General features: G+C 36.5%; 1 non-coding gene across 1 annotated transcript; it reads left to right on the forward strand.

Annotated features, from left to right (window-relative positions):
• The first annotated feature begins 2,289 nt into the window (after positions 1-2,289).
• Positions 2,290-2,397, forward strand: LOC130971409 (small nucleolar RNA R71). Its single transcript, XR_009082630.1, has one exon. It is a non-coding gene; the product is annotated as a small nucleolar RNA R71 (small nucleolar RNA).
• The last annotated feature ends 3,085 nt before the right edge of the window (positions 2,398-5,482 follow it).

Consider the following 5,482-nt stretch of genomic DNA (forward strand, 5'->3'; position numbering starts at 1 on the left):
TGTCAAGGATTTCTCATCCCTGCACCCTTTAGGCGTATAAAATGCCCTTTGTATGCAATCCTGGCGTTTAACGCCAGACTGCAGCATATTTCTCGCGTTGAACGCCACTTGCATGCTTGTTTTGGGCGTTCAACGCCAATCTGTAGCATGTTTCTGGCGTTGAACGCCACTTCCATGCTTGCTTCTATCGTTTAACGCCATTCTGATGCTTCTTTCTAGCGTTAAACTCCAGCATTCCTCAGGGTGTAATCCTGGTGTTTAAACGCCAGACTGCTGCTTGTTTTTGGTGTTCAACACCAGCTTCATGCTCTGTTATGGCATTAAACGCCAGTCTCATGCTCTGTTCTGGCATTGAACGCCAGCCAGATGCTCCTTACTGGCGTTTAAACGCCAGTAAGCTCTTCCTCCAGGGTGTGCTTTTTCTTCTGCTATTTTTTATTTTGTTTTTAATTTTTGCAATTTTTTTGTGACTCCACATGATCATAAACCTAATAAAACATAAAAGAACAAGAGAAAATATATAGATAAATAAAAATTGGGTTGCCTCCCAATAAGCACTTCTTTAATGTCAATAGATTGACAGTGAGATCTCATGGAGCTTCACAGATGTTCAGAGCATTGTTCGGACCTCCCAACACCAAACTTAGAGTTTGAATGTGGGGGTTCAATACCAAACTTAGAGTTTGGTTGTGGCCTCCCAACACCAAACTTAGAGTTTGATTGTGGGGGCTCTATTTGACTCTGTATTGAGAGAAGCTTATCGTGCCTCTTTTCCATGGTTACAGAAGGATAACCTTGAGCCTTAAACACAAGGTAGTCCCCATTCAATTGAAGGACTAGTTCACCTCTGTCAACATCAATCACATCTCCTGTTGTGGCTAGGAAGGGTCTTCCAAGGATGATGCATTCATCCTCTTCCTTCCCAGTGTCTAAGATTATGAAATCAGTAGGGATGTAAAGGCCTTTAACCTTCACTAACACGTCCTCTTCCAATCTATAAGCTTGTTTTATTGACTTGTCTACCATCTCTAATGAGATTCTTGTAGCTTGTACCTCAAAGATCCCCAGTTTTTCCATTACAGAAAGTGGCATAAGATTTATACCTGACCCTAGGTCACACAGAGCCTTCTCAAAGGTCATAGTGCCTATGGTACATGGTATTAAGAATTTACCAGGATCTTGTTTCTTTTGAGGTAGAGTTTGCTGAACACATGTATCTAGTTCACTAATGAGCAAGGGAGGTTCACCTTTCCAAGTCTCATTACCAAACAACTTGGCATTCAGCTTCATGATGGCTCCTAGATATTGAGTAACTTGCTCTTCAGTTACATATTCATCCTCTTTAGAGAAAGAATAGTTCTCAGAGCTCATGAATGGCAAAAGGAGGTTCAATGGAATCTCTATGGTCTCTAGGTGAGCCTCAGATTCCTTAGGTTCCTCAGTTTGGAACTCCTTTTTGTTCAGAGGATGTCCCAGGAGGTCTTCCTCACTGGGATTCACGTCCTTCTCCTCCTTTGTGCATTCGGCCATATTGATTATATCGATGGCTTTGCACTCTCTTGCTGGATTCTTTTCTGTATTGCTTGGGAGAGTACTAGGAGGAATTTCAGTGATTTTCTTACTTAGCTGGCCCACTTGTGCCTCCAAATTTCTAATGGAGGACCTTGTTTTACTCATGAAACTTAAAGTGGCCTTAGATAGATCAGAGACTATGTTTGCTAAGCTAGAGGGGCTCTGCTCAGAATTCTTTGTCTGTTGCTGAGAAGATGATGGAAAAGGCTTGCTATTGCTAAGCCTGTTTCTTCCACTATTATTAAAGCCTTATTGAGGCTTTTGTTGATCTTTCCATGAGAAATTTGGATGATTTCCCTATGAGGAATTATAGGTATTTCCATAAGGTTCACCCATGTAATTTACCTCTGCCATTGCAGGGTTCTCAGGATCATAAGCTTCTTCTTCAGAAGATGCCTCTTTAGTACTGTTGGATGCATTTCGCCATCCATTTAGACTTTGAGAAATCATGTTGACTTGCTGAGTCAACATTTTGTTCTGAGCCAATATGGCATTCAGAGTATCAATTTCAAGAACTCCCTTCCTCTGAGGCGTCCCATTACTCACAGGATTCCTCTCAGAAGTGTACATGAATTGGTTGTTTGCAACCATTTCAATAAGTTCTTGAGTTTCTGCAGGCATTTTCTTTAGGTGAATGGATCCACCTGCAGAATGGTCCAGTGACATCTTAAAGAACTCAGATACATAATAGAATATATCCAGAACGGTTCACTCTGAAAGCATGTCAGAAGGACACTTTTTGGTCATCTGCTTGTATCTTTCCCAAGCTTCATAAAGGGATTCACCATCTTTTTGCTTGAAGGTCTGAACATCTACTCTAAGCTTGCTCAGCTTTTGAGGAGGAAAGAACTTGTCCATGAAGGTCGTGACTAGCTTATCCCAAGAGTCCAGGCTATCTTTAGGTTGTGAGTCCAACCATGTTCTAGCTCTGTCTCTTACAGCAAAAGGGAAAAGCATGAGCCTGCAAACTTCAGGATCTACTCCATTAGTCTTAACAGTCTCACAGATCTGCAAGAACTCAGTTAAAAATTGATAGGAATCTTCTGATGGAAGTCCATGAAACTTACAATTCTGTTGCATTAGAGCAACTAGTTGAGGTTTCAGCTCAAAATTGTTTGCTCCAATGGCAGGGATTGAGATACTTCTTCCATCAAATTTGGAAGTAGGTGTAGTATAATCACCAAGCATCCTTCTTGCGCCTCCACCATTGTTATTGGGTTCAGCCATGTGTCTCTCTTTTTTGAGATTCTCTGTAAGGTTTTCTCTGGATTGTTGTGCTTTAGCTTCTCTTGGCTTCTTCTTCAGAGTCCTTTCAGGTTCAGGATCTGCTTCAACAAGAATGTTCTTGTCCTTGCTCCTGCTCATATGAAAAAGAAGAGAACAGAAAAGGAAGAGGAATCCTCTATGTCACAGTATAGAGATTCCTTTATGTTAGTAGAAGAAGAAAAGAATATAAGAAGGAAAAGAGGAAAATTCGAACTCAGAGAGGAAGAGGGGGTTCAAATTTTAAGATGAAGAGAAGTGTTAATAAATGAATAAATAAATAGAAAGAGATGAGAGAGAAGAGTTTTCGAAAATTAACTAAAATAAAAGAAAAATATTAAAGTTAAAATTTGAAAATTAAGAAAAGGAATAAAATAAAAATTAAAATTTGAAACAATTACTTAAAAAAAGAATTTTGAAAAAGAGGGAGGTAATTTTCAAAAATTAGAGAGAAGAAAGTAGTTAGGTGGTTTTGAAAAAATAAGAAACAAACAAAAAGTCAATTAGTTAGTTGAAAAAGATTTGAAAATCAATTTTGAAAAGATAAGAAGTTAGAAAAGATTTTTGAAATCAATTTTGAAAAAGATATGATTTGAAAAAGATATTTTGAAAAGATATGATTGAAAAAGATATTTTGGAAAAGATTTGATTTTTTTAAAATTAAAATTGATTACTTGACTAACAAGAAACTAAAAGATATGACTCTAGAATTTAAAGATTGAACCTTTCTTAACAAAAAAGTAACAAACTTCAAATTTTTGAATCAATCACATTAATTGTTAGTAAAGTTTTCGAAATTTTGAAATAAAGATAAGAAAAAGATTTTGAAAATAAATTTTAAAAATTTCGAAAATAATAAAAAAATGAAAAAGATTTGATTTTTGAAAAAGATTTTGAAAAGATAGGATTTTTAAAATTGAAAATTTGACTTGACTTATAAGAAATAGCTAAGTTTTAAAAATTTTTGACTAAGTCAACTCAAATTTTCAAAAGTTATGAGCAAAATAAGGAAAAGATATTTTTTTATTTTTGAATTTTTAAATGAGGAGAGAGAAAAACACAAATATGACCCAAAACATGAAAATTTTGGATCAAAACACTTAATGCATGCAAGAACACTATAAATGTCAAGATGAACACCAAGAACACTTTGAAGATCAAGATGAACATCAAGACTTATTTTTAAAAAATTTTCAAGAAAAGAAAAACATGCAAAACACCAAACATAGAAATCTTTCATATTTAGACACTAAGAATTCAAAAATTCATAGGAGAAACAACAAAAAACACAAAACAAGAAAATATCAAGATCAAAAAAGAAGACTTACCAAGAACAACTTGAAGATCATGAAGAATACCATGCATGAGTTTTCCGAAAATATTTTTGAGAGAAAAATATGCAATTGACACCAAACTTACAAATTGACTCTAGACTCAAACAGGAAACACAAAAATATTTTTTATTTTTATGATTTTATGATTTTTTTTTGTTTTTTTCGAAAATTACTTTTTGGAAAAAAGAAAGCAAAGAAAAAATTTTGAAAGATTTTTGAAAACTTTTTGAAAAGAAAATTACCTAATCTGAGCAACAAGATGAACCGTCAGTTGTCCAAACTCAAACAATCCCCGGCAACGGCGCCAAAAACTTGATAAGCAAAATTGTGATTCACATTCTTCACAACTTCGCACAACTAACCAGCAAGTGCACTGGGTCGTCCAAGTAATAAACCTTACATGAGTAAGGGTCGATCCCACGGAGATTGTTGGTATGAAGCAAGCTGTGGTCATCTTGTAAATCTCAGTCAGGCGGATTCAATTGGTTATAATGGTTTTCGAAAATAATAATAAATAAAGCATAAGATAGATGAAAGAGATACTTATGTAGATCCTTGGTGGAAATTTCAGATAAGTGTATGGAGATCCTTTGTCCCTTCTGAATCTATGCTTTCTTACTGCCTTCCTTCAATCCTTCTTACTCCTTTTCATGGCAAGCTGTATGTAGGGCATCACCGTTGTCAATGGCTACTTCCCATCCTCTCAGTGAAAATGGTCCAAATGCTCTTCTCACAGCACGGCTAATCATCTGTCAGTTCTCGATCATGTCGGAATAGAATCCATTGATTCTTTTGTGTCTATCACCACGCCCAACAATCACAAGTTTGAAGATCGTCACAGTCATTCAATCCCTGAATCTTACTCAGAATACCACATACAAGGTTTAGACTTTCCAGATTTTCAAGAATGGCCGCCAAAGGGTTCTAGCTTATACCACGAAGATTCTGATTAAGGAATCCAAGAGACACACGCTCGGTCTAAGGTAAAATGGACGTGGTTGTCAAGCACGCGTTCATAGAGACGGATGATGATGAGTGTCACGGATCATCACATCCATCATGTTGGAGTGTAGTGAATATCTTAGAATAAGAATAAGCATGAATTGAATAGAAAATAGTAGTACTTTGCATTAAAACTCGAGGTACAGCAGAGCTCCACACCTTAATCTATGGTGTGTAGAAACTCCACCGTTGAAAATACATAAGTGATCAAGGTTCAGGCATGGCCGAATGGCCAGCCCCCAAAGTCTAAGAACTAAACGTCCAAAGATAGATGCCAAGATAAGACGCGGTCAAAAGACTAGACCAAGATG

Source organism: Arachis stenosperma, chromosome 3, assembly GCF_014773155.1.
Source record: "Arachis stenosperma cultivar V10309 chromosome 3, arast.V10309.gnm1.PFL2, whole genome shotgun sequence".
Classification (NCBI taxonomy): Eukaryota; Viridiplantae; Streptophyta; class Magnoliopsida; order Fabales; family Fabaceae; genus Arachis; species Arachis stenosperma.